Here is a 20,724-nt window from a genome sequence, read left to right on the forward strand (position 1 = left end):
ATAAAAAATATTTTTGGTACATGGTGTTTATATTAAGCTTTAGGATTTAGAAGGTGCTTTATATATTTATTTTTAACTCAACCAACTCATGAAATTAATTATTATACTTATTGTTCCCATTTTTTTACTACTCAGTTATTTTTCAGTAATTTCCAACTCTTCTTGACCCTATCTGGGTTTTCTTGGCAAATATACTGGAGTTGTTTGCCTTTTTCCTTTTCCAACTCATTTGCACGTGAGGAAACGGGCAAACGGGAGAGTAAGTCTCTGGAGGCTGAATTTGAAGTTAGATGAGTCCCAAGTCCAGGTGCAGTACTCTGTGCCCTATGGCGCCACCTAGCTGCCCCAAGTACTCCTTTTATGGATGAGGAAATCCAGACTGGAGACTGGATGAGTAAAACTCGAATAATACAGTGATATTCCCTTCTTTCTCCCCAGTCCTCTCCACCCGCTCCTATCCACTCCGCCTTGGGACCTGCATTTCCTTTGGTTAGTGGAAAAAGCAGTAGAAACTGCACCTTGGTTGGCTTGAGTTGCAGACGAATGGGCTGTGATAAATAACCGCCTTTTGTTTTTGTGTAAAATTTAAAATTTTAACCTATTGCACGTTTCCTCACACTTCCAATGCACCTGCTACTGAAGGCTTGGTTATAACAAATCAAAAGACAAACACCTATTCTTCGCTTTGTCAATTGCTTGTTGCGAGCCCTGTTCACTGGATACTTAGAATGATTGAGTGAACGGAAAACTGGGACAGATGCATTGCTGGTGGAGTTGTGAAAGAATCCGGCCATTCTGGAACTATGCTCAAAAAGTTATCAAACTGTGCATACCCTTTGATCCAGCAGTGTTACTACTGGGCTTATATCCCAAAGAAATACTAAAGAAGGGAAAGGGACCTGTATGTGCAGGAATGTTTGTGGCAGCCCTCTTTGTGGTGGCTAGAAATTGGAAAATGAGTGGATGTCCATCAATTGGAGAATGGTTGGGTAAATTGTGGTATATGAACATTATGGAATATTATTGTTCTGTAGGAAATGACCAACAGGAGGAATACAGAGAGGCTTGGAGAGACTTACATCAACTGATGCTGAGTGAAAGGAGCAGCACCAGAAGATCGTTATACACTTCAACAATGATACTGTACGAGGATGTATGCTGATGGAAGTGGATTTCTTCAACATAGAGAAGAGCTAATCCAATTCCAACTGATCAATGATGGACAGAAACAGTTACACCCAGAGAAGGAACACTGGGAATTGAGTGTAAACTGTTTGCACTACTGTCTTTCTGCCCAGGTTACTTTTACCTTCTGAATCCAATTCTTACCAAGCAACAAGAAACTCGGTTTTACACACATATATATTGTATCTAGGATATACTGTAACACATGTAACATGTATGGGATTGCCTGTCATCTAGGGGAGGGGTAGAGGGAGGGAGGGGAAAATTCAGAAAAGGAGTACAAGGGATAATGCTGTAAAAAAAAGTAGCCATGCATATGTATATTATGCATATGCATAATGTAAAAGATTATAATTATAAAATTAATTTAAAAATGATTGAGCGATTAAACTTTTGAGCTGGAAGGGATGGATGGATGTACTTTAGGTCCAACACCTTTTTGGCAGAAGAGGGAACTCAGTTTTGCAGAAGGGAAGCGACTTGCCTAAAATCAGATCCATAGTAAATAACTGAGTTGGAATTCGAATCCACGTCCTCTGACTTTCTGTCAGTCTCTGTTTCTCTGTCTCTTGCTGGCTCTCTCTGTTTCTGTATCTCTGTCTCTGTGTGTCTCTCTATCTCTTTGCTCATTGTTTGTCTCTTCTCTGTTTCTTTCTGTGTCTGTTTCTGTCTCTCAGTCTTTCTCTCCTCCACGCAACCTGTCAATCTCCATTTTCCTTTAAAGCAGTACTTCCCAATTTAGAGTATGAGAGCTTTATCAAGGGAAGTAATGGGAATATTTTAGAACTAACTGTATTATCCTTTTGAAATAAATCAATCTTTCTTTTTTAATAAGTAGCTTTTTATTTTCAAAATATATGCAAAGATAGTTTTCAGCATTCACTCTTGCAAAATCTTGTGTTCAAATTTTTTCTCCTTTCCTTCCTCCTCCACAGCAAGTAATCCAATATTATGTGCAGTTGTTCTAGATATAGTATTACACTTATCTTGCTGCACAAGAAAAATCGCATTTTTTAATTTCTTAAATTCTTAAATTTTATTTCTTAAATGGTAAACTCTACAATTTATTGTCTTTCATATCGAATTAATATTGTCTTTAACACCCTAGTTATAGGGTACAGGAAAGTTTGTCAAAAGTCAGGAGGCACAGGTACCAACAGAAGAATGGGAATCGTTGCTTTAGAAATAAAAGCAAAACAAACTACAGAGTTGAAGCCGCTGCTTCCTTTCCTCTGAGACGGATCCTGGGGAATTCGTTTACCCTCAGCGCCATAAATCTGGTACCAAGCAGATCCTAGGTCCGTCTTCCGCCCAGTATAGCCCGGCCCCAGAAAGCAGAGTGAGCTCCCTGCACTCACCTCGGGGAGCACTTGGTCCCCACTGCAGTTTCCAGTGTCTACTCTACTGAGCCACAGTACTCTCCTGCTTCAGCGCCACCCCTCTCTCCCCTCCCCTTTCTCGGTCCGCTGGGGATTCTAGGAGTAGTTTGGGGTGCCCTGCGGCACAGAAGTGTGCCCTCCTCCAGGCAGAACTGAAGTTTAGACTGCGGAGACCTGCAGGTGCCGGGGACTGCCGGGGCTGAGTTACCCAACCTGGGCTGGAAGAAGGCTTAACGGAGTTGGGTGAGCAGGTGAACCGTGGGGCCTCGGAGGACAGGGGAACTGGAAGCAAGAACTCTCAGTAAGATGATTTCCCTTCCTCCTTTTCAGAAACTAAAACGCACACGGCCTTCGCTGTTATATCTGAAATCCATCTCGCGGTTCCTGTATTATAAAGGTGGCAACGTATTGTTAATATGTCAAAAAGTATGTGCTTTGAAGATGTGCTTATCGTCACCTTAGCTAGTGTATCCTTGGAGTTTCACGTTTTCTGCCACGTAAGTAGTAGTCTTTTTTTTGTTTTTTGTTTTTTTCCCCTGTTACTGTTGCAGCTTCCCCCCACTCCCCCTTTTAATGCACTGCTCAGGGTTTCTTCCAGATTGTCTCACTTGGAAGCCGGATCACACACTTTGGAGTCTTCAGAATAACCGTGATTATGAACTGAAAAGATCCATCACCTCTCTAAGTAAAGGGTGTTCTGTCCTAGCTAATGGGGAGTTGTTTCTCAGTAAATGTTTTCCAGGAATGGAAGTCTGGGGAAGGAAATAAACATTTATTAAGCACCTACTGCCAAGTGCTCTTTTTTCCTGCTCTGCTAGGCAGTGTGCTAAGTGCTTTGCAAATATTAATTATCTCATTTAATCAGTATTAAGAGGTTGGTGCTATTACTGGCCCTATTTTATTTATTAGCCCACAGGCATACTTTCCAGGGTCATACTTTTTTTTTTTTTTTTGGCTAGGGTTCAGTGACTTGCCCAGAGTCACAGGGCTAGTGTGGAGTCTGAATTCGAATTTGAATCAGGTCTTCCTCATTCCAGGGCCGAAGTTCTATGCACTGCACTGTCTAGCTGCCCCAGGGTCACACATTTTGAAATCTCAGGTTAGAATTGAACTCAGTTCTTCCTGACTCCACAATCTGCACTCAATCTACTGAAGCACCCAGCTGCCTCTACACCTTAAAAGACTGCTTGTGGTGTCGCTGATGAGGATGGATGGAGGAGAAGAAGGGAAAGCTGGGGATAATTGGTATCTGGTGTAGGATACCAATTTAGTGGCTGTCTTGTCTCTCCCAATTAATGAAAAATAATGTGTTGGATGATGAAGCAGTTGATATATTTATTTGGCTGCTTTGCAAGGGATGACAATAATTTAAAATAGAAAGCTGAACTTAAAAAATCATCATTTCCTTTCTTTGGATCTCAGTTTTCCTTTCTACAAAATGGGAAATAATGATAACATCCACATTATTTCCTCTGTTATCTACTTCTTGAGGTTGTGATGAGGGGAAAAGCTGTGGGCTGTTACTATTGCTGTCTGGTCAGAGTGAAGTGCAGTGGCCCCTGAACTCCTCCCAGGTTTTTTAGCTAAGGTAGTCAGCACTGAAAATATGATGGATTTAAGCAAAGGAAAAACAAATTCTAGCAAAAACAATAACAAAATGTACCCTTAGGGTTATTGTCTACTAACTTATTAGTTATATGTCAGTGTAAAAACATTGTCCTTTTACTTAGATAATGAAAACTAGCCCAGGTAGGGAACTCTGAAAAGCAGGTCAATTCTCTCTGTTCTGGGACTATAGATTGTGTTACTATTAATCCAGGCCACTTTCTATGTTTGTTGGGAGGGGAGAAGAGGAGAGAGGAAAACCAAGATATGGAAGAATCATAGTATTATATGACTTAGAGCTTAAGAAAAAAAAAAAAAACAACCTCAGTTTTGCCTTCTACATGTACAAACTTGGAAGCTGCTTTCACACTTGGGAAACATCCCTTTTTCAGATCCATATGTAAATCCTCATCTTCCTTCAAATGCGGCCTCCTCTTTAAAGTTTTCTATGATCCCTCCAGTTGCTGATGCTTTCTCCCTTTTAAGTTTCCTATTTTCTTCAAAGATCAGCTCATTTTTAGTTTCTTCCCGTTTTGGAGTCCCTCTTCAGATGCTTTGCATTTCTTTTGTACATACAGATACACTTCACTGATATTATTACCATTGTTTTGTTTAAGGATGACAGAAACCACATCCATATAAGACAGAGAATTTATTTGATAAATATTGTGTGTTCAAACGATTCCTCTTTGTCTCACTCTCTCCTCTGAATTCCCTATTGCCTGAGACATAACAATATTAAAAGTAGGCCAATTAATAATCCTTCAATGGACTTTAAGTATTTAAGTCAAAGGAAGAGTCAACTGATGTGGAAATTCTATTGTCATTTTAAGAAATTGACACAGCTACTCCAACTTTCAGCAACTGCTACCTTGATCCGTCAAACAGCTATCAACATCCAGGCAAGACCCTCTACTAGCAAAAAGCTTACTGAAGATTCATATGAAGATTAGCACTTTTTAACAATAAAGCATTTTTTTAGTTAAGGTATGTACATTTTAAAAATATAATATTACTACATACTTAATACAGCATAATGCATATATAACTTTTATATGTACTTGGAAACTAAAAAATTGTCATAATTCGCTTTATTGTGGTGATCTGGAACCCACAAGCTCTCCAAGACATGTTTGTCCTTATATGCCCAAACACAGTCTTGTGGATCAAATATAAAATCCTTCAGGAATTCTTTCTTTTTTTTTTCTTCCTCCCACCCTCCTCTCTCCCTTCCTTTCTTTCTTCCTTTCTCCCTTTCTCTTTTCTTTTTTCCTTCCTTCATTCCTTCCCTTCTTTCCTTCCTTCCCTCCCTCCCTCTTTCTTTTTTTTTTCCTTTCTTCCCTCCTTCCTTCCTTCCCACTCAAAAAAGAAAAGAGGGATTCCCCTCAAAGGGTAAGAGCAAAAGCCAAATTCTTTTCTCTTAGGAACTGCTACAGGATAGGAGGTCTGTTTATGTGTAAAAGACCCCAATGGCACCAGCATTTTCTCAGCCTAACGAAGATTGGCTTGTCTTCCAAGGACACAAAGGGACTCCTGCTTGGATTATAAACAGCAAATTATATTAACTGGGGGTTGGGGAAGGAGGTGCTTCGTCCTTGATATATTCAGGGTCTTCTGCATATCCTGGGTCCAATTTTTCTTGAAAATATGGCAACTCCAAAAGACAAGTTCAGGGAACCACTTAACATTACCTAATAGGGTTGTTATGAGAATCACATTAAATATTTGTAAAACATTTAGCATAGGTCTAGAACATAGTAGATGCTTAATAAATACTTGTTCCCTTATCTTTTTCCTTTCCTTCCCCTACTCTCCTGGCAAATGAAAAAAACCAGGTACTGGACATCTGCTTTGTTTCCATTTTATGAAGACACAATTAGAGGTGCAGAGAAGTGGGTCACATAATTTTGAAATGAAAGGGCCAGTATTTGAATCCAAGTCTTCTTGTCTCCAAATCTTTGTTTCATCTCTCTGCTCCTAAAATACCAACTTAAAGTACAATTTTTATTACTAATAGTAAGTGGATACCATAATATTTCTGGGAGGGTCCTTTTTTGTTTTTATATAAGTGAAGGAGGTGAGCCTAGACCTGTGTGGGAACACTTAACAGTGTTCAAGTACAGATACAGACCCTCAGATGACAATTACTTGTCTGTAACTGTAGGGAAGGTGTAGGACATAGGCCCTACTTTGGCCTCACATGACTTAACAACACTCCTGGGTAGGGAATGACTATATTCAAATATTATTGGAAAATATTTAACAATATAAAAACACACGCAATAAAACATAGATAATATCTGATTGCTGTCCACAGCAATCTTTTTATGTATGGTTTAGTGACCCTATTTATATTTGAGTTTGACACCATGGGCTTATAGCCTCAGAGTTATCAGGGGCATTGGGAGTTGGGTGACCAGTTTGTCAGAAGCAAGACTTGAATCCAAGACTAATTTCAAAACCTATCCTCTATCCAATGAGTCATGGTGACTTCCCTTTCTGGAAGGGCAACAGATGTTTAATTAACTAAGTAATTATTAGAATACTTTTCATTTGTAAGTCAAGAGGGTAGAAGTACGATTTAACATTGGTTATTGCATCAATAAAAGTTATCTGAATTGAATTTAATTCAAAAACTCCTAAACCTTCTCAGCCAGACTATCATTGGTACAAATTCAAATATTTGGGCTCTAATAATAATATTTTTGACCAATGCCATTCAATATCAGAGCCCTCCCTAAAAAAGTCCCTAGGACAGTGAGATGGTACAGTGAATAGAACACTGGCTTTGGAGTCAAGAGAACCTGAGCTCAAATCCAACCTCAATCATTAACACTTTTTAGTTGTGTGGCCCTGGACAAGTCACTTTACCTCAATTGCCCTCCCCCTAGAAGTCCCCAAAGTTCAATATGATCAGATCTGTTTATAAGACCAATCTGGCAGAAGCAAGAAGGTACCCACAAAATCTTTTTGACAGACACACACATATGGGGGATTAACAAAATCTATCACTACTTCAAAAAAAATTGAGTATATTTTATGTTCCACTTTAAGTTCTAGGGACATTCCACTTCTGCAAAATATTGAGGTGAGGTATGTCTTCTCATATTTCTTCTTTGGAGCCAGATTTGTATTGTCCTTTGTAATCCTCTCCCATATTGCCATCCCATATAAAAATGCTATTTTTTTTCTAAGGGAAAAAGAGAAAACAAATCAGCACAACTGATTGATAAACTGAAAAAGTCCAAAAATACCAATGTGTAACACCTGTGAATTCCTCATATCTTTTTCATTTTATTCCTTTTTGATGTTTATAGTTTTGTATCATTTACTTTTGATTCTTTTTCTTGACATGTTCTTTCCATTTAATTTGTTTATAGTTATGATGTTTCTTGGTTCTGTTTACTTTACATTAATTAATATAGATCTTGTCATATTTCTCTGTATTTATTTTTAGTATTTTTAAAAAAACATTTTGAGTTTTAAGTGGTCTCCCTTCCTCTAATTTGTTCCCCATCCATTGAAAAGAAAAGCAATATATCAATTAAACATGTTAAAATCACACATCTATATTAATAGCATATCAGAAAAAAGCAGGAAAAATTAAAAAGTGAGAAAATTCTATTTTAATATGCATTCAAAACTCAGGTCTTTTTAATTCCAGGCCCTGCACTGCATACAAGGCCCAGCCACTAGCTGCCTTAGTAAGCAAAGCAGATTTTCACAATGACGGTTGCTCATTCTGCACCCTATTACCTTTTTGTTAGGGGACAGGGAGCATGTTTAATCACTGGTCTTCCAAAATCCAAGGTTGATGTGAATCATAGGTTTTTAAGTTTTTCATTTTTACAATGTTGTTATTATTATAAATAATTTTTTCTCCTGAATCTGCTCACTTTGCATTAGTTCACACAGGTCTTCTGAAATTTCTCTGAATTCTTATCTTTTCAGCATTTCTTACATCCTAATACATTCCTAAACCAGAATTTGTTCAGCTATCCTTAACTGATGGACTCCCCTTTAGTTTCTAGTGCTTTACAATTATGAAAATAGCTACTACCAATATTTCTGCATGTGAAAACCCTTTTCCTTCTTCTTTGATTTTTTTGGGATAAAAGCCTAGGACTAATATTGCTGGCTTAAAGTATATACACAATATATCCTTCTGGGATATTGTTTGAATTTCCAGAAAGGCTGGTAAGGGCAGGGTGAAGAGGGAAAGAGATGGAGATGTTATATAAGGTTTATGGAATCTCTGGCTTCTGCTCTGTTGCTGATCCCACCAATGTAAGTGATGTCAGCTAGGATCTAAGTCCATGAAGAAAGAAAGTAGTGGTCTGAGGTTTAAAACTTCTACTTTTGTATAGAAAAAAACTCTCAACTTTTTATGGGGACTATATTCATATATAATATTAGCATGTCACTCACGATCAGAAGATTTGGTTACATTTAACTTTATGTTCATTATTTTTTAAAGAGACCTTGACTCTGTGTTTGAAGAGACATATTCTTATCTGCCCACTCTCCTAGGATAGCAAAATAATTCTTCATAATGATTGACTTATTCGTCAGCCCATAACTTTGATGGAGAGGAAAATATGCTTGAGCTTTAGGAATTCAACTTTGAGGTGAACTCTTCCATCCTCCCCACAATATATAAATAGCTAAATTTTGGCCACTCTATATCCACAATTCACCTCTTGTAGCTGTCCCTTTCCCTCCCCTCAAATCTCCATTAGATTGTCATTTTCTAGAAGGCAACTATCATCTTTTGATTCTTTGTATTTCTAATATTTAACACAGTGTAATTGTTTTTCAGTAGTGTCCAGCTTTTCATGATGTCATTTGGGTTTTCTTGGAAAGAATATAGGAGTGGTTTGCCATTTCCTTCTCCAGCTCATTTTACGGATAAGGAAACAGGGTAAAGTGCAGGTCATTCAGCTAATAAGTGGGCGACATTAGTAAAGTGAGGGCAGATTTGAAAGACAGAGATAAGACTTCCTGCCTCTATTCTCATCATTATATCCATTGTACCACCTAATTGCCCACCTTGCATTTAGTAGGTTCTTAATAAATATTTATTGAGTGATTGATTGGCAATTATTACCTTATAGCAAAGAACTGGAGAAGAAGTGGATGACCATCAATTGGGGAATGGCTGAACAAAAGTTGTGGTACATGAAAGTAATGGAATATTATTGTTCTTTTAAAAATTATGAACAAGCTGATTATAGAAAGACATGGAAAGGTTTCCATGAACTAATGCTGAGCCAAACAAGCAGAAACAGGAATGCATTGTACACAGTAACAGCAAGAATATGTGATGATCAACTATGAAAGCCTTTGTTCTTCTCAGCGATTCAGTGATCCAAAGCAGTCTCAATACTTTGAACAGAAAATACCATCTGCATCTAGAAAAAGAATTAAAGAATTGAGGAGACTTAATGTAAATCAACACATGCTATGTTCACTTCTTTTCTCTCCCATGGTTTTTCCCTTTTGCTATGATTTTTCTCCTCCCCTCTATCCCCAAAAATCATTACCTTAGTTCTGTCTTACTCTTCACCTGGACTTTTACAATGGTTTCCAAATTTGTCTTCCTACTTCCAATCCATTCTCCATGCAGCTACCAAAATTATATTCCCAAAGCACAGATTTAAACATGTCACTTCTCTGTCTAAGAAGTTTCATTACCTCCATGCTGCCTTTAGGATAAAGTAACAATTCTTCTGTCTGCCATTTTAAATGGTCTTTATATATAACCTTTCCACATTATAAGTTTTTAAGTGAGGGAGGATGCAAGGTCACCTGCCTAAATCCAACTCACTAGCATGGCATGGCATCAGATCCCTGATTTCATGGTCCTCTGAGAACAAAGGACAAACAATAACAACATATTATAAATTATATACACCTTCACACACTATGTGCCAGTCAATATGACCGTCTTGTTGTTTCCTGTACTTTGTGACTGCACAGGCAGTTGTCCACATCCAGAAAGCTCTTTCTTCCCCACCTTCACCTCAAAGATTCCCAAGCAGTATGACACAATAGAAAAACCTCAATACATTCTAAAAAGCTGTTATATTCAACTCATTCTTTTCAATGACTATTCCAACTCTTCCTCCAGAATAAAATAAGAAAACCTTCCTTATTGCATTCAAGAAACCATATTCATAATGGTCCTGATTTCAGAGAATTTTGGTCTTATGGTCATACTGATGCTCAAATAGTCTTTGTTCTCTTTTCTCACATCCAGTCTCTTTCATATACTCTGAATTCTACCCATATGTTTATCTTAGGACATAATAATAATTATTACTAATATTAATATATGACATAATAATGTCTTAATACATTAAGAATACTAATATATTCTTAAGATATTAAGAAAAAGGAATTTTCCTAAGATAATAGAACTTTGCTAAACCCAAGTGTTCATCTGACATTTATTAAGAACCTACTAAGTGCAAGGTGGGCAACTAGGTGATACAGTTGATAAGTTAGTTTTCCCTCTGCCATTCTCATTTAGGAGTGTAGCACATGGATAGAGAGTAGGCTTCAAAGCCAAGAAGACCTCTGTCGATGAAGGGGATAAGAGTGTTGGGTCTGGAGTCAGGGCTACCTGGATTCAGATTTGGGCTGGGACACTTACTAAGTGTGTGATCTTGGGCAAGTCACACAACCTGTTTGCCTCAGTTTCTTCATTTGTCAAATGGGGATAATACTGGCATTTACCTCCCAGGATTGTTGTGAGGATCAAATGAGATAATATTTGTAAAGTACATGGTACATAGTAGGCCCTATTTGAATATTAGCCATTATTATCCAGTCTTTCCCCTAATTGAGAAATTATTCTTTATTAATATCATAATTAATATATAATTCATAATAATAAAACAACATGACTTGCCCCAGAGTCTCTGAACTTTGGGCAAGTCATGTTATCTCTCAGTGCTCTAGACCTATTATGTCAAATTTAAATAAAAACTGTGAAAAGAGCCATGAAACTGTTCATAAGAATCCTAAGGGCCACACATTGACTTAATACCGTAATATTAGCATTATCCAAGATCTATGATTTTTTGGGGAAACTAGATGGCACAGTGAATAGAGTGCTATACCTGAAGTCAAGAAGACCTGAATTCACATTCAGCTTCAGACACTAGTTGTGTGACCTTAGGCAAGTTACCTTAACTCTGCCTCAGTTTACTCATCTGCAAAATGATCTGAAGAAGGAAATGACAAAGTACTCAAGTATCTTTGCCAAGAAAATCTCTCCCCACATAGGATCACAAAGTCAGATGTAACTAATCAGTTGAATTACAACAAAAAATTGTATTTTTATTTATTTTTGTTCAATATTCCCAATTTCATTTTAATTTCATTTTGGTGGCTGGATTTGTTACATCTGTCTTAGGCAGCTCTTTAGGATTATAAATTGCAGAGAAGGAGCCACATGTTTTGATAAAGAGAGCTTCTTCATCTAAGGGTTCCTTATACAAATGAAATTCTAGATCCCATGCTTCTTCTCCCCACTTTCAAAAAGTGATTTTCTCAGTAATTTACATATAAGCCTCAATATGTTTCTTTCATGAAATATAAACAGGAAAAGTTAAAGTAAGAACTGACCATTTAGAGGTGATTCAGGACACTTCCAATAGATATGTGAGAGAGCCATCTGCATCCAGAAGGACACAGATCCTGAATGTGGATCACGGCATAGTATTTTCATCTTTTTTTGTTGTTGTTTACAGGCTTGCTTTTTTTTTTTTTTCCTATCTCATTTTTTCCCTTTTTGATTTAATTTGTCTTATACAGCATGATTAATGCCGAAATATGTATAGAAGAATCGCACATGTTTAACATATATTGGATTACATGCTGTGTTGGGGAGAGAGTGGGGGAAGGGAGAAAGAAAAATTTAGAACACAAGGTTTTGCAAAGGTAAATGTTGAAAACTATCATTGCATATATTTTGAAAATAAAAAGCTATTATTTAAAAAAAATCTAACCATTTAAAAAGATGTATTTGAAGCATGGCAGGGCATTAGAACAGATATGAAAGAAAAGAAACAAATATTTATTAAGTACCTACTATATGCTAAGCACTGTGATTTACAAAAATTATCCCATTTTTCTCACAAAACTCTGAGAGCCTGACTCTAGGCCCAGCATTCTATCCACTAAGCAATCTAACCTTAATAAAAATATCTGATTGAAATCTTGACTATAATTATAATAATAACATTTATATAACTTTTATTATGTGTCAATGACTGTATTAAGTGTTATGCCATGCATTTGTAATCCTATTTATTTTATTTCTTAACATTTAAGAATGTTCTGACAAGGGGCTTTACCAGACTGGTCAAGGAGTCCATGACACAAAAAAAATATTATTATTTCAGTAGATCTTTACAACATTTCTGGGAACTAGGTGCTATTACTATCCACATTTTACACATGAGGAAACTGAGGTAAATAGAGATGAAGTAATTTGCCTAGAATCATACAGTTAATAAGTGTCTGTGGCTGAATTTGAATTCACATCTTCCTGACTCCAGACCTAGCACTCTATCCATTGTGTCACTTAACTAGAACTTGGCTCAAATCCTAAATTTTTATGTCTAGTTTTAGTATGGTATATACTTTCAAATTTGTTGAACAATGTAGCATTGAAATTTGCTTGACTGAATTTTTTATAGTTTATTTCCTTCTTTCTCATTAATCATAAATTACTACACATTACACAAAATGAACTTGGCTGCTTGAGAATTGCTCTCTTTTTTCTTTGAAGATTCAGCATTTACTTCATTTCCCTATTTTTATCACTCCTGTGAATTAAAGGTCTCTCCACTCATCCATTTATCATGGAAGACATATGACCACTTGGATAATGATTAAGCTAAAATTACAGCTACAGAGTGAATAGTGAAACCAGTAAAAAAAAAAAAATAATAATAAAAGTGACCTTACACATACTTTATTTCCTTAATCTAGAGTTAGAACTGTTTGGTGACCAAAGGGACAGCAACTTGCACTCGGGTGTTAGAATCAGCAGGAGGGGGCATTTTCCATGAAGACTTTGTTCTATTTTCTAAGATCACATGCAGGGAAAATGATTGGACTCTTCCACATGTAGGGACTTTAGAGGATGGAATGAATAAGGTGAGTAGAAGTCCCTTTCTATGGGATTTATTCTTTATTAATTCTCTTCTTCCTGTGCCCCCAAGAAGACACAGAATCATAAACACAGTTGTTAGGACCTTATGCAATCCTTTCATTTAATCATGAGTAAGTCTTTTGTCAGGTAAAAAATCATCATCCAGTTTATTAGATTAGAAGCAGGATTTAGAAGTACTTTCCTCTCTTTAAGATTAGTACATTTAATCCCAAAACAGATTCAGTCTTTCTTCCTTAAAGGGTGGGGGCTGGGAAGAGGAGATGTGAGAAAGGATAGTTAACCACAGTTTAAGGCAATAGTTCTTCAACTGGGATCCACAGACCCCCAAAGAGTATGGGGATAGATTTCAGTGGTTTCATAGATTTTCAAAAAATATTTTTATAACTGTATTTCAGTAGAATTGCTTTCTTTTGTAATTCTATGCATTTGTAATGCTATTTATTTTAATTCTATACATTAAAAACATTCTGAGAAGGGGTCCTTAAGGTTTACCAGACTGCTCAAGTAGTCCATGACCCCCCCAAAAAAAATGTTGTGTACCCCTATAGAGCTTCCTTTAGCAAATTCATTTCTTGATTGTGCCCTAAGTAAGCTCCTCTCTGGCTTTGCCCCACCACCCACAATGTGATTTCTTCAGTTTTGTCCTTACAATATCCCCTCCAGGTCACAAAAAAAAGCTTTAAAAAAGCTCTTTAAAAAGCCTTAGTATCCCTATCCAAGGGGCAGCCAGTTGATGCAGTGCTAGGCTTGGAATCATGAGTTCAAATCTGGCCTCAAATACTTACTAGTAGAAAGTACTACTAGTACTAGTAAGCAGTACTTACTAGTTATGTGATTTTAGGTAAATCACTTAACCCTATTTGCCTCAGCTTCCCATCTATAAAATGAGCTGGAGAAGGAAATGGCAAACCACTCCAATGTTTTTTGCCAAGAAAATTCTTAAAAGGGGTCATGGAAGAGTCAGCCATGGCTGAACAACAACAAAAACCCCTATCCAAAGCTTTTAACAAGATAAACTGAACCTGAATATTTTCTTAATTCTTTGGTTAAAAGGGAAAATTTCTTCATTCAATATTTAATTGTACACTTTGAAACAAGTCCTTGGAGGCCAATAGCAGATACCTTCACTTCTGTTTTGTAACTCAGATCACAATAGATTATTGTGCCATTTTTTTCCCCCAGAATGAGGTCCTGCTCTTGCTTCTGAACATCAGAATATAAACAGTGGTTATGAAAATGTTAATTTTTTTTACTGGCTCCCTCACATGGAGTGAACAAGAAAGCTGGTGCTTTGTGCTATTAGTTTTTATATTTATTTTCTTGGATGCAGTTCTCTTTTTTCAATAGTTCAATCAATAATTTTATTATGCTTTCTCTGAGTCTCTAAATTAGTGATATAACTCTAAAAGTCCAATAAGTAAATTTAAATTGTTGTTGACTTTTTTCATATGATTTTCTTTCTATAGTTTGTTGCCTGGACAGATCTCTCTACTACTATTGTAGTAATCAAGGCATTAGTTGATGAGGGAGTACACTATTGTGTGTGTGTGTGTGTGTGTGTGTGTGTGTGTGTGTGTGTGTGTGTGTGTAAGAGAGAGAGGCAGACACACAGAGAGGGGCAAAGAGAGACTACAAAAAGAGAAAGGGAGATGGAAAAGGCAGAGACAGAGACCCAGAGATACAAAGAGACAAGCACAGAAACACAGAGAGACACAGAGAGAGAAAAGAAGAGGAAGAGAGAAAGGGAAAGAGAGGAGAGGAAAAAAGAGAGGGAAAGGGAGAGAGACTAGACCTATAAAACTTCTTCCAACAAAGAAGACAGAGTTTACTTTATAGGTATAGTCTCCCTCTCCCTCTCCCTCTCCCTCTCCCTCTCCCTCTCCCTTTCCCTCTCCCTCTCCCTCTCTCTCCCTTTCCCTCTCTCTCTTACTCTTTCTTTCTCTCTTTCTCACTCTTTTGAGCCAGTTTTTATTTTGAAACCACCATTTTCACTACTTCATTTGGTAAACTTTCCCCCTCATTGCTATTTGACTTTGTGGTGGTAGTTTTTCTTCTTTGAAAAAAAAAAAATCATCTTCTAAACTTGGTACAGATTTATATGTTTTGTTTCGCAATTTTAATGGGGGTAAAAGGGGAATATTCCCTTGCTCTTTGTGAAGTGGCTCCTCTAGTTCTTTTTAAAAAGTTTATTGATACTTCCTGCTTCCTTCATTATCAAAATGTTCTCATATATTCCTCCACCTTTCTCTTCCCAAGAGCCATCTCATATGACTAATAATATTGGAGCTTTTGAAAGGGGAAAAAAAAGTCAAAATATCTTATAGATACAAGTTCAAAAATGTACACTTGCAGACCTCCTATCTCCACCAAAATATGGGTTGGGTAGGTCTTGTCTCTTCACTAAAATCCTGCTTGATCTTTATAATTTTGTTACATTTACTTTTGGGTTTTGGTTTGTTGTTCTTTCCATTTATATTGTAGTTATTGGGTATATTGTTCTTGGCTCTGATTATTTCACTGTGCATCAATTCATACTTGATACTTTTCCCTATTCATCACACTCATCAATTATTATCTTGCACTAGTATTCCATTACATTCATGTACTACAGTTTATTTACCATTTCCTTATGGGTATCTACTTTCACATTTTTGCTATCCTGAAAAATGTTGTTATACACATCTTGGAGTACTATATATGGAACATTTTTTTAAAATCAAGCCTAGTAATAGAGTTTCTGGTTAAAAGGATAGGGATGGATGTTTTAGTCACCTTATTTGTATAATTCCAAATTTCTTTCCAAAATGGTTGTACCATTTCATAGTTCCACCAAGAATATATTAGTATGCTTATCTTCCATACTCCTCCAACCTTGACTGTTGTCATTTTTTAAATTATCTTTGCCAATTTTCAGGTATAAGATGAAGCTGTCAGATTCTTTTGATTTGCTTTTTTATTATTATTAGTGATTTGGAGCATCTTTTTTTCATGTGATTGTATATACTTTATAGTTCTTTTGAGATATATTTGTTCATATCCTTTGACCATTCATATTGGGGAATAGCTATTAGTCATATGTGTACATGTATATTTATGTATATATGTATCTTGGATACCAAATATTTATCAGACAAATTTGATACAAAGATTTTTTTCCTGTTCATTTATTTACCTTATTATCTTAGATTTGTTAATGTTGTCTAAGCAGACATTTTTCAGTTTCAAATAATCAAAGTTATTCATTTTATTATAAAAATTGTCTCTATCTCTTTGATTAAGAATACATTTCTTACTTAGAACCACTTATTTTCTAATTCAATAACCAGTATGATTTTTAATATTAAGGTTACTTATCCATATAGAATATACTATGGAGTGTGATATAAGATGCAGGGCTAAATCTAATTTCTGCCATTTTGCTTTCTAGTTTTCAGTCTTTATTACATAGGGAGTTTTTCCTTAGGAATTTATGTTTTCTACTTTATCAAACACTGGGTTATTGAGTTTTGTTGTTTCGGAGTCTTCCAAGAATACTCTGTTCCATTAATCTATCTCTCCATTTTTGAGTCAATATCATATGGTTTTGATGTCTACTGATTTATAATATGGTTTGATGTCTAAAAGTATTATTCCTTCCTCATCCTTGTAATATTCTCTCTAAAATGTAATGCTCTCTGTTGAGGTTTTCTTGGGGTCTTTGGAGGCAGCCTTTGTTTCAGTTAAGTAATTACCATATGAGTAGCCAGGTATTAAAGTCCAAATCCTTTATTGTCTCTTTCAAAGTCTTGTCTCCTGGGACCCAGTTAGCTTTCTTAGAGGCCTATCTCTCTCCTTGGTTCTGAGAGCTTGAGCTCCTGCCTGCCTTTTCTGACTACTGAATCTCCCTGAATCCAAAGGTTTGTTCTTCAGCCTCCAACCACAACAAAGGTAGATGATGGAATGAATCTGTCTCAGCCTCTGAGAGCTTCTAGTGGGCTTGTCCTCTCTGGCCCTGAGAGCTTCTTATTTATAAACTCCATACTGAGTATACACCAATCATTATATCACTAGGAAACCATTATTTGTTGTAGGATTAAATCAATGCTAAACTTGTTTCAAGTTCTGGCCCATAACATCTCCTTGTAGAATTAAATCAATCATACTGAACCATGCTAAATTAGATAACTATTGTCTCTATCAATTCCACTGACTTAGTACCTTGTAAGAATCCTTTGTTTTAAGTTCAGAATTCTGGCCCATAACATCTCCCGCTTTGTTTTGTTTTTAGAACACAGGTGGTCATGACCTTATTGACTTCTCAAGGAGGTGAAAACCCCCAAAAAGAGATCATTACACCTTCCCTGACTGCTCAAAAAAGGGGTGAAAACACTATAAAAGGAGGTGATCATTCCCTTCCTGACCTCTCAGGAAGGGAGATGAAAACACCAAAGGAAATAGGAAATCAAAGCAGATTAGCAGGTTTCTGAAGGGTCTCACTCTTAAAACAGGTATACATAAATCCATCAATATGGGAGGTATTACACATAATTATATAAATTACATAAGCACATAGTAACATTGGCTAGTAGTGATGTAAAAAATAATATGAATCAACATGAGGATTTATATATGTCCATAAGTCCTAGAAATAGTCCAAAAGGAATCTATTGTCCATTACTTCATGTGCCAGGAATCAAATGATTCCTGCAAGTTTTGAAGTCCTACAATAGTCTCATCGACAATTTTTCATCTCAGAAAATCCAATGATTCCTGCTGGTTTTCAAGTCTTGCAACAGTCTCATTATCAGCCATGTTCTTTCAGTGTCAGATATTTCTTAGGTCTTCTCCTTTGTTTCAAGGTTTTTCTCTTGTTCTGTCTCTCTCTGATGGACAAGGTGAATACGGCTCGTTGGCACCCATCTGATTCCTTCTCCATCTGTAGAGATAAAAGCAAACCTTTTCTCCCAAGCAATTAACCTATCTAGTCCCTTCTACTTACCACTTTCTCTCCATATCACCTGGCAATTACATTGGAGCTGTTTGTACTGGACACTGCCCTTCTGTTGGGTTAAAAAAGCCTGTATTCTCCTCAATTGTAATCCCTTTCTGCTATCTGATTGCTTTTCTGCTGATTGATCATGTAATCCCTTTCTTCCATCAGATTGCCTTTTTGTTGATTGATCACATCAGAGTATTGAGCTTCTAAAGACTCTCTGGGTATAACCTCTTCTGCCATCATGCCCCACCTGTCTTTTGTATGATATCTTGGAGCTGGGAACCACCTCTCATTTTCCTGGGTCAATCTACATTCTAAGGTCCAGTGGAAACCTCAGTTGCCTTTTGGAATAGGGTTTTAGGTCTTCTCTCACCTTGTCTTCTCTCTCTATCTCTTTACCTACATTGAGCTTGTCTAATTTTTCCACACTGAAAACATCAATGAGTTTCCCTAGAAGACCCTTGCCAAGAGGGATCCTGTCTTCCCATAATCATCATCTTGGGTATAATAAGCATTTGTGTACATTGTGGAACAATATCTTATGATCTTCTCTAAAGGAGCATCTTTGTGTAGTTCCCATATAATTCTTCTGCAAACCTCATTGGCATTTTCCTTAGCCAGTTGTCTTATCATAATTCTTGTAGCTGCAATGGTTCTTGTGACAACTGTCTGCAGATGTCCCACAAAATCCTCAAAGGGTTCATTGGGACCTTGCTCTATTTTTGTGAAGGCTTTACCTTCATCTTTTTCTGGGAGAGAACCCCAAGGTTTTATTGCAGCCTTAGAAATTTACTCATACACTGTTATGGAGTAATCTGTAATGAATTCTCTGCATATTGACCTTCACCTGCTAGTTGGTCAAAAGTGATTTGTATGTTAACTCCTGTTTGCCTATTGCTTTGGACTTGAATCCTACATAATTCATGATACTCCAAAAGCCACCACAAGTTTTGTCCATGTTCTAAACATGTCCTTGTTTTGGATTTCCTATCACTTGGGTTAGAATTTCATAAGCCAAACTCTAGTAACATCTTAACTTAAGGAGATGTAGCCCCACAAAGAGTACAACCATTTTTCAAATCCTTAATTTTTTTCCAGATCAAAAGGAGTGTATCTTCTTCTTTGTTGACTTGAAGAGTCAAGCTCTTCCATCACAGGGTATGTATTTATTAAATCAGATATATTCTGTCCTTTTTTAACCTTAACCAGTGCTTTTTGTAATCTTGTCATAGGCTGCTTTATAGGTAGTGCTGATTGTGTACTGCCTCTCCCCCTCCTCCTTCTCCCTCCACCCATGAAGGGTTAATTGAGGGGGGGAGGGTCATGAGATGGGGAATGCCCTAAATGTCTTCTGCTGTGAAGCACCACACTCAGAATTGTACTTAACTCCATTCCTATCTGATTCTTCATCCTTTTCATCTAGTTTGTCTGTATCCTCCCCCTCCTGTTCTTTCTTCTTTTTCCTTATTCTATAACTTATATAATTTCCTAAAGCCAGTTGTATTAAGTTATATGTATAAAGTGTTTCTTTGGAAATTGAGTCAGGTCCATTATCATTGTAGTATTGACATAGTTGCCCTCCTACTAATTTCCACTCCTCTGGATTCAATCCCTTTTTCTTAATGAACTGAGGAGATGTGTACTGTACTGTTTCTAAAGGTTCAATGATCTGCTCCCAATCAAACCTTGATTTTTTATCAGTCTGATCAAGCTTTCAACACATTTTCCTTTCAGAAAAGAAATCTCTTTTAGCCCTTAGCAAAGTTTCCTTGTCTATTTTTGTACTCATCCTAATTTCTGGGTCATAGATGAAGGTTCTTGATCCCACATTCAGGCGCCAAAATGTAATGTTCTCTGTTGAGGTTTTCTTGGGTTCTCTAGAGGCAGCCTTCGTTTCAGTTCAGTAATCACTCTACGAGTAGCCAGATATTAAAGTCCAAATCCTTTATTGTCTCTTTCAAAGTCTTATCTCCTTTTCTGGGGCCTAGTTAGCTTTCTTAGAGGCCTATCTCTCTCCTTGGTTCTGAGAGCTTGAGCTCCCGCCTGCCTTCTCTGGCTTCTGAATCTCCCCGAATCCAAAGGTTTGTGCTTCAGCCTCCAGGCACCACAAAAATGGAAGATGGAATGAATCTGTCTCAGCTTCTGAGAGCTTCTAGTGGGCTTGTCCTCTCTGGCCCTAAGAACTTCTAGTTTATATGCTACACACTGAGTACAAACCAATCATTATATCACTAGGAAACCATTATCTGTTGTAGGATTAAATCAATGCTAAACTAGATTTAACTGTTGTCTCCTCAATTTCACTTAGTACCTTGTTTCAAGTTCTGGCCCATAACATCTCCTTGTAGGATTAAATCATACAGAACTATACTAAATTAGGTAATCATTGTCTC

The 20,724-nt window shown here is 36.8% G+C and overlaps 1 protein-coding gene across 7 annotated transcripts in view; it reads left to right on the forward strand.

Moving 5' to 3' along the window:
* Positions 1–2,405: 2,405 nt before the first annotated feature.
* The window catches only part of TMC5 (transmembrane channel like 5), a 126,249-nt gene continuing 107,930 nt past the window's right edge, over positions 2,406–20,724 (forward strand). For 3 of the 7 annotated variants that reach the window (XM_074280916.1, XM_074280923.1, XM_074280914.1), the window contains exons 1-4: positions 2,406–2,807; positions 2,895–3,061; positions 5,031–5,156; positions 19,430–19,489. The gene's annotated coding sequence lies outside the window, so the exon portion shown is untranslated. Of the gene's footprint in view, positions 2,808–2,894; positions 3,062–5,002; positions 5,157–13,208; positions 13,341–19,429; positions 19,490–20,724 lie in introns of those variants that run through there. The other 4 variants (XM_074280917.1, XM_074280921.1, XM_074280915.1 and 1 more) reach the window with 4 other exon arrangements.

Source organism: Sminthopsis crassicaudata, chromosome 1 (genome assembly GCF_048593235.1).
Source record: "Sminthopsis crassicaudata isolate SCR6 chromosome 1, ASM4859323v1, whole genome shotgun sequence".
Taxonomy (NCBI): Eukaryota; Metazoa; Chordata; class Mammalia; order Dasyuromorphia; family Dasyuridae; genus Sminthopsis; species Sminthopsis crassicaudata.